Here is a 9,381-nt window from a genome sequence, read left to right on the forward strand (position 1 = left end):
ACTCCCAACCCCCGCCCAGCCCCAGACCTCCCCCTTTAGTAAAGCCCTGGGACTTAGACGCGTCCCGGGGCTTTCCGTGCGTCGCCGGGCCTTTTGAAAATCGGCCCGGCGCACGTAAGCCACTCTACGCTCGTAAATCTTTTAAAATCCGGCCCTTAGTGATTCAGATACTAAGGTATATTTATACAGTTTTTGGCTAGCAATCCAATATTCATAGGAAATGTATGTGATACGATATTCTTCGTACATAAAGCTTCACGCGGTATTCCAATTTATGTGTTAACCTTTTTCCTCTCTCTTATTTGCTGCCTGCTTTTAAATTATTTGGCTCAGCAGTAATATTCTAAAAGCTTGCATTGTGTGGGTGACTGCTTTATGTACTCTTCGGCCATTGGAAGGGTGAGTGGGAAAAGTGTTCTTTGGGTGCTCTGGGGCTGCGTCATTCTCTGGTTCCTCTTATCAGAACACATGCATCCATTTTCATTGCCCACGCGCCTCCTGTGGGGTGGAGAGGTTTCTCCTTTCTATGCCTGCCCCCCCTCCCTCGGTGTCTAGTCTGTCTTACCTGAGGGGGTTGCTGCACCTAGAAAGATGTGGAAAATCTTTAGCAGGGAGGAAGCAAAGATAAAGCTGGAAATCAGATAGAGTCTGTGATAGGTAGGGAACATGGGCAGATTGCGTGGGGCCTGGACGTCTTTTATCTGCTGCCAGTTTCTCCGTATTGTCAGAGGGTTTTAGGCTGCAGTAGTAGTAGCAATGGTTAATAAAATAAAGATGATAGCTTTTCATCCCAATGCATTTTACAATTATACTGCAAGACAGTGGAAGTCAGTTAATGTGTTTGTTGCAAAGTGGGTTCATCCATTACAGTAGAATTTGGCTGGCACACCAGACCCTGCAGACAAACCACCATTGCAGAAAAAGAACTTCAGTTTGCCAAGGCCAAGTTTTGTGATGAAGATGTTTTGTGTAATCTGGGGCCCCAAGCTTACAAGCAGACACCTCTGGAAATGTTGTTTTGTCTGGAAATATAAGCAGTATACATATATAGAGGTCAGTACTAAGAAAGCGTGCAAGGTCATACTTAAAGCAGCAATTCTACTAAACAAAAAAAAGATAATTTAGTTGGCAGCCAGAGCTAACAAAATTCATGCGCCTCCCTTTTCCTCCCAGATCTCTCCGGTTTCTGTATCACTGCCGGGTATTTGGTGGGGGCGACGGCGGTTCCAGGATCAGGTCGAGGCACTGATGTTTTCTGCAGTTTCTGAGCAGCCAGGTGTTTGTCAAATTTCTGGAGAAAGGCTTTAAGCCATTCCTGGGATCTGAATTTATTTCCCAATGCATGGTGGTATTTTGTGGTCCTGCTTCTTTTATTTGCTGATTCACAATCTGTCCTTTCTTTCTTACCATAGCTGGAAGCCCTTTGAACTTCACCCAGAGCCTTCAGGATGTTATTTAAATTACTGGAGCTCATGAGACAACTTCCTAATGAAAGTACAGAATTGGACATTTGCAGCTCAGGATCCTGTCAGAGGTACAGACAAAAAGTGAGTCAAACAGCTTAAAACACAAAAACACATTCTAGAACACAAAAATAATGGTGAAACACAGTACTTGGCACAACTGTACACAAAAAGATGTGAAGACAAAGTGATTTGAAGCACTGATGATTTATGTGGCTGTCAGGACCTGCTGTTTTGCTGTGACTGCAGCTGCTTTTTGCTATCTTCCTTCCCAAAAAAGCAGCCATGCTCTACTAATGCACTACCTGCCCTGACATCATCCTTACTTCAAAATGTCCAAGAAGGGGATGAAAGGCATTCTTCAACTCAGAATGGTTCAAAATGTGATTTCATAGCAAAAAGGCACAAACATCACACATGCTCAACCCCTGTACCACTGCAATATTGATGTTAGCTGCCAAGAAAAGGGAGCTCTATGTCAGCACTGTATGTCAGAAAAGCACAAAAGCACTCAAAGTGCAGGCATGTCATCTATGTCCTCTCCCCCCCCCCCCCCCAAAATCCTCTGGTTTACCTCAGGATAACAAAGTTACTGTCACTGAACTTTGCAAAGTTTACCGTGCTGTGCAGCATCACTAATCATATAAAGTTCCAACTGTAGTGTAAAAGTAGATAGATCTATAATGACTCCACCACTGTGAAAAATTTGACATGTGGAAAAACAAAGGTGAAAACAGTGTGTGAGAACATCCTACTGACACAGTCCATTCTAAAGCATTTGGATTTCCTTAAAAAAAAATATATATTTTTCTTTGGCACTAATGCCTCAAACGTGTGCAACAAAGTGTTTGCTCTTAGTTCTGAGAATTTAATTCTGAGAAGGGAGCACTTCTGGATTTTTACAGTGAAAGGAGGGATTAGGTTGACAGAGGATCCGCTGTTTCCCTCTTTCACTCCAAACGGAATGAAAATAGATGATGATGTTTCTGTTTTTTATGAACCATTTGGAGATTGCGCTGTGTCTGCATTCATTTGATTTCCTTTGTGTACAAGACACAGGGGATGTGAAGTTTATAACACCAGGGACTGGAGATAAAATGTTCATTGTATTGGGTTGGATCTGGAAGTATTTTGGAGAAGACAGTGGGGAAGAGGATAGGGAGTACACAAGGCTGCCTATTAAACATTTTTTTTTGTTTTTGTTTATGCAATTAACAAAAAAATTATCAAGGAAAGACTCAAATAAAAATAGCAAATAACTAATACAGCAAGGAAGGACAAAAAGAAATATTATTAAACATATAAACGAGTGGCTAACTGCTTTATCCAGTTCACAAGTGTGTCTTTTTGACTGGCTGAGGGGATTTTAGAATTGATGGGGTGGGATTCTGGTGGCTAGAAGAGGCAGAAATGAAGCTTACAAATACTGGTGGTCGTTCAGCAGCCCATTCTGGGAGTGCTCTTACCCAACTGAATAACATTTATGGAGGACACTTTATGCTGCTAGTATTCTGCTAGAAATTGTGCCTATTGAATTGGTTCTTATTATTAATAAGCATTTTTTTTGTGTCTGGCTGCCACTTATCAGCTTTGACAGGGAACATGTTTTGAGTCCAGAAGTGTCTGTAGTGCAGAGAACTCCCGGGGTACTGAGATAAGTGCATTACAGTTTCAGAATTTGAGAAATTGTATTTAATTTTGGAAGCTTTTTATTTTTATCAGATTTGGCATGGATATAAATATGACTTGAATATTTTGCACTAATCATTATGGACAATGTTTCCCGATGACTGTCAGTTATCAAGTTCAGTTTGAAGTCTTGAAGGACTCCTGCAGTTCGGAGATTAGTGTCTAACATTATTTTTTCAGTATTTGCCCTTGACACTTAACAACATAGTAAATGATACCAGAAAAAAGACTGAAATGACCCATCTGGTCTGCCCAGCAAGGTATATACTGCCACTCTGTGCAAGTTATCCCCGTGCCTTTCTTGGAAGCACAATACAATTATTCCAATGCAATTTCTGATTGAACCACTTCTCCATGCAGGTTACTTCACGGTTTTGTTTTCATCTTCTTGCCAATAAGAGCATAATATTACCATATTGGGTCAGACCAAGGGTCCATCGAGCCCAGCATCCTGTTTCCAACAGTGGCCAATCCAAGTCACACGTACCTGGCAGGATCACAAAAGGTAAATGGATCCCATGCTGCTTATCCTAGTAATAATTATGCGTTGAGTAAAAATATATTTTCTCCTATTTGTTTTAAATGTAATACTTAGTAACTTCATTGCATGTCCCCTAGTCTTTATACTATCTGAAAGAGTCGACGACCAGTTTGCATTTACCCATACTGTTATGGTTCCGGCTGTTATGCGTCCTCACCTCCAACAGAAGGCTCCAGTGAGCCCTGTTTTGAACTGTATTCTCCAGCATATCCCTGGTTTCTTGCCTCAGCCAGTCCTACAGCTTTCGCTCCATCATGGGACCTCCTTGAGCACCCTCCCCTAGTGGTCCAAGCTCCTCTTGCCTGCCCAGACTCCAGCCCTACTTAAACCTTGCCTGTCCCTTGCCTCAATGCTTTGGCATTGAGTTCTATTTGGCTCCCTGCTCTGCGTTTGTCTCATGGTCTTTGGGCCTTCTGACTAAAGCTTTGCCTTGTCTAACCTTGAGGCCTCTGGGCCCTCTGTTTCCAGTCTCTGCCCTGTCGTCATCCGGCCTTCCGCTCTAGTCTCTGTCTTGTGGCCTCCTGGTCTTCAGCTCTGTCCGGGCCTAACCCCGAGGTCCCTCGTGGCCTTTTCCCAATTCTAGGCCTCTCTCTGCCTCCCTGACCTCTCTCCTACCCAGGGCCAACTTAGTCCTGAGGCTTCTGGTGGCCTCTTGCTGGTTGCTAGGCCTCTCCTTGTGTTGCATCTGTCACTGCTCGACACCCTCACTCTGCCCTCTTTACCTCTGTGGTGACTCCCTCCGGATCAGATGAATGGTTAGCTGCCGCGGCGTCTTCTTGCCATCTCCCTCTGGCGTCCCTGGACCGGTACGACGCTGCGGATCCGCCATGTTCCTGATGATGTAGGGCGCGCACATGCTCCGACTGATGTACCAGCAAGGGCGCAAACCTCGGGGGCGTCCCCCTGAGATGACATCACCCACTTCCAATATAAAAGGTCTCAGTTTTCGCTAACGAATCGAGTGAGCAAGGGGATTGCTTCGGCTTTTCTCCCAAGTTACTCTGCCTCCTCGGACTTACCAGGGGTACCCGCTCCTCGGGGGCCTCGTTCTCTTTTCTTTATTTCAGATTGCAGATAGGAACCGGTACTTGCTCCTCGAGGGCCCAGGTTCCTGAACACTCTGAAGATTCTCTACTGCCTAGAAGCTATCACAGATACAGACATTTGTGAGTTACCATTGCTCTTTTAGAGCTTTCCCTGGAACCAGGTACTCGCTCCTCGAGGGCCTAAGCCTTTCCAGCTACTGAGCTTCCTAAAGACCTCATGTGAGTTTTGTCATCCAGTTCTGGCTATGAACACAGCATACCCTGTCTACTCACTATCTATAGTTTCTCTACAGCTCAGCAACCCTGGGATCGCTGTTCCAGTACCTGAGGGACTTCAGCCCTGCCAGGCATATCAGCTCACTACTACCACCTCTGGTGGTTCTACTAACCTGTCTAATAAAATAATTATCTGTGTCTGTCTCCGTACTCAAGCCTAGCCAGTGGTCCCTCTCAGGATATCCTCCTGGGGGCGCAGTCATCTGCCATCAGCCCAAGGATCCACCTATCTACATTCCTCTACAGCTGAGTGTCCTCTCCCAGCACTCCGCTGGTAACAGATTGCTACTCCTTCTCCATCAGCAGTCTTCAGCAACAGATTCATAACAGGTTGCTACTCCGCAGTCTAAACCCTAACAGATTGTTTACTATTCCCTCTACAGGAGCTGAGCATATCAGATTGCTAACTCCTCCTTCCACAGGAGCAGATTCATTACAGATTGCTAACTCCTCCCTTCTTGAGGGGTAGATCATAACAGTTTGCTAACTCCTCCCTCCACAGGAGCCGATTCATAACACCTTGCCTTGCCCCTCGGGGCCTTTCTTGCCAATGCTGCCTTCAGGCTTTATGTTTCATGTTCTGTGTTGTCCTTGCCTTGTCCTGTCTTGCCCTGTCTTAGTCAGTTCCAGTCCCTATCTGAGTTCTAGTTCCATACTTAACTGCACTCTGTTCCAGTGATCCTGAGTTTCAGTTCACCCTTACCTCCACGCATATCCAGTCTGTTCCTGAGTTCTAGTTCATTCTTACCTCCATGCAGCACCAGTCCATTCCAGATCTCCGGCCCTGCCTATACATCGTTCCTGTGCTTCAGCTTAGCCTGCATATCTTGCCTTTCTCCAACCTCACCGGACTGCCCAAGTCCAAGTTCCAGCTGTCATGCCATTCTGTGCCACTCCAGAGGTAGTGTCTACCATGCTCCACCAGCACCGGAGTCTCAACACATTCAATTCTGCTCATTATTTTATAGACCTCTATCATATCTCCCCTCAGCTATATCTTCTCCAAGCTGAACATTCCTATCCTCTTTAGCTTTTTCTTAAAGGGAAATTGTTTCATCCCCTTTCTCATTTTAGTAGCTCTTCTCTGCACCTTTTCTAATTCTGCTATATCTTTTTTGAAATACGGTGACCAGAACTGCACATAATACTCAAGATGTGGTCGCACCATGGAGCGATAGAGAGGCATTATTATATTCTCTATTTTATTCTCCATTTGTTGCAAACTGGATGGTGGACCCTTGGGCCGGCCTGGCGGAATAGAAAGCTCTGAAGAAGAAGATAGGCCGGGAGGCGGAACCACGACAGTGGTACAGGTGGAGTCTTCACCCTGGAGATCCGTGATCCCCCCAGGAGGAGCCCATAGCGATCCGGACCGCTGGGACTTAGGTGGCGGCAGCGAGACTAGCGGAGAAGATGGATCTTCACCCTGGAAGTCCAAGGTCCTCCCAGGAGGAGCCTGTAGGGACCTGGACTGCTGGGACTTAGGAGATGGCACTGAGATGAGTAGAGAAGACGGTCCAAAGGTCGAGGCAGGCAGCAGGCACGGAGAGTCGGAAGCAAGCCGGGGTCAGAAACCAGAGCAACAAACCAAGGACTGGATCAAGATCAGCAGGAGCTGGCACAGGAACAGCCGGAGCGGACTCAGGAACAACAGGAGCGGATTCAGGAACAGCAGGAGCGGATTCAGGAACAGAAGGAACCAACGCAGGTACAACTGGAATGCAACTAGACACTCACCAGAGAAACCTCGTTGCAAGGCAGCTCCCTGCAGGCAGACGCCGGCTTAAATACTTTGCTGGCGTCTGAAGTCATCCTGGGGGCTGTCCAGCACTTCCGGGTGCTGGACCTTTAAAACGACGCTCCTCACGCGTGCGCGTGCCTCAGAGGGGGCGGAGTCCAGATCGGTCCTTGGCGGCGTCTCCCTCGTGGAGACGCCGCTGCCATGCGGCCCAGAAGGCCTGAAATGCGGCGGTTCCCGACGGAGCCTGGAGCGGGGAAAAGCAGGTAAGGACCCGGTCACTAGTCTAGCGACCGGGACCGCAACACCATTCCTTTCCTAATAATTCCTAGCATTCTATTTGCTTTCTGGGCTGAATTTGCACATTGTACAGAGGATTTCAACATATTGTCCATGATGATGCCTAGATCCTTTTCCTGAGTGGTGACTCCTAAAGTAGAACCTTATATTGTTTAGCTATAAATTATATTGCTCTTCCCTAAGTGCATCACTTTACACTTTTCCTACATTAAATGTGATCTGCTATTTGCGTGCCTAGTCCCCTAGTCTTGTACGTTTCTCTTGCAATTTCTCACAGTCTTCTTATGATTTAACAACTTTGAATAATTTGCAAATTTGATCACATCTGCAAATTTGATCACCTCACTTGTTGTTCCCATTTCCAGGTCATTTATAAATATGTTAAAAAGCAGTGGTCCCAGAATAAATCCAATAGAGCTGTCCTAAAGTTAGCCAGATAAATTTATCTGGCTAACTTTAAGATAGCCAGATATATTCAGTACTGAGGCTGCACTTCTAAATATACAGCACTAGTTAGCTAGATAAGTTTTACTGGCTAACTAGCAGAGCTGTACGGTGGCTAAATATGGAGTCCAGTATATCTGCAATTTCAGTTTTCAGTTCTTTCAGCACTCTGGGATGTATACTATCTGGTTCAGGTGGTTTGCTACTCTTTAGTTTGTCAGTTTACCTTATTATATTGGCCAGATTCATTGAGATTTGTTTCAGTTCCTCTGCATCATCACCTTTAAATACTGTATCATTTCGGGCATGAGTATCTGTTTATATCTTCCTTACTAAAGACTGAAACAAAAAATTCATTTAAAGATTAATTTTAAAAGCACGATATGCGCCAAAATCATGAGAAGTGCACAGAAGTTGGTCTTGTGTGTGCCCATCGAATTTTAAAAGCCACCCAGAGGTGAATCTATCTCTTGCTGTATGCACATCTCACATGATTTAAAAAAGGGGCTTAGTCTGTGTGGGGAGTGAGCATTTCAGAGCATGCCCAAGGGATGTGCACATAAATACTTATGTGCCCTTGTTGCGTTCGTGCCTATTCTCGCCCTCGCTCCACCCTCTCTACCTTTATGGCGACTCCCTTCGGCTCAGACGGACAGATGCAGCCGCAGCTCCTCCCCGCCTCTTGGTCCCGGTATCCCCGGGCTGGCTTGACGCTATGGATCCGCCATGTTCCTGATGACATAAGGGTGCGCATGAGCACGCGCTCTAGACTTTGTAATGATGTCATCCGTTTTCAATTTAAAAGGTCTTTGTTTGCTAACTACAAGCGAGTTAGCAAGGAACTCCAATGGGACTTGCTTCGGCAGTCCACGCTACTTGCAACCACGTTCCGAGTCAGCAAAGGGAATTTTCCCCACTGCTCGGCCTTTTCAAACTTACCCAGAGTACCCGCTCCTCGGGGGCTCAGCTCTCTCTATTCTTGATTTCAGATTGTTGGACGGGATCCGGTACTCGCTCCTCGAGGGCCTATGTTCCCGAAGACTCAGAAGACTCCTATTGCCTGGAGGCGATCGCAGATGTGAACACAGTGAGTCCTATTACAGACAGGAACCAGTACTCGCTCCATGCGGGCCATTGTTCCTAATCGCTAAGGCTCCCTTCAGTCTAAGACGTTATCGCAGGTACGGAGATCATGAGTTACCATTGCAGATTGCAGATTGGAATCGGTACTCGCTCCACGAGGGCCTATGTTCCTAATTCCTTTCTCATACTTTCTTCTTCCTCAGAAGATATCGCATACCTATATCTTATGGATTACTTTTACAGATTAATAGATAGGAACCGGTACTCGCTCCTCGAGGGCCTACATTCCTAAATCTCTTCTAGCCTCTCTTCTATTCCAGAAGCCATCCCATACACAATTATTGAGAGTTCTATTTCAGACTGCCTATAGAAACCAGTGCTCGCCTGCGGCTCCTGTTCCTGAATACTGAAGACTCTCTGTTGCATAAAGAAGACACTACAGAGATCTACAGTTGTGAGTGAATCATCTACCACTGGTTATGCCCAGCATACCCTGTCTACTCACTACCTATAGTCTCTCCTTACAGCTCAGCAACTCAGAGATCGTAGTTCCAGTATCAGAGGGACTTCAGCCTTGCTGGGCATATCAATTCACTACTGCCACCTCTGGTGGTTCTACTTCCAGTCTAATAAAGAACTATCTGTGTTTGTCTCAATACTCCAGCCTAGCCAGTGGTCCTTCTCAGGATCTCCACTTGAGGGTGCTGCCATCTGCCATCGGCCCAGTGATTCACTATTTCTACTAAGTGTTACTTCCTACACTAATAGAGTGGTATTATCATTTGCCACTCTGTGGGAGCC

The 9,381-nt window shown here is 45.9% G+C and overlaps 1 long non-coding RNA gene across 1 annotated transcript; it reads left to right on the plus strand.

Annotated features, from left to right (window-relative positions):
* Positions 1 to 1,188: 1,188 nt before the first annotated feature.
* LOC115086137 lies at positions 1,189 to 3,612 on the plus strand. Its single transcript, XR_003855099.1, has 3 exons — positions 1,189 to 1,276; positions 1,413 to 1,547; positions 3,513 to 3,612. It is a non-coding gene; the product is annotated as an uncharacterized LOC115086137 (long non-coding RNA).
* The last annotated feature ends 5,769 nt before the right edge of the window (positions 3,613 to 9,381 follow it).

This window comes from Rhinatrema bivittatum, chromosome 2, assembly GCF_901001135.1.
Source record: "Rhinatrema bivittatum chromosome 2, aRhiBiv1.1, whole genome shotgun sequence".
Classification (NCBI taxonomy): Eukaryota; Metazoa; Chordata; class Amphibia; order Gymnophiona; family Rhinatrematidae; genus Rhinatrema; species Rhinatrema bivittatum.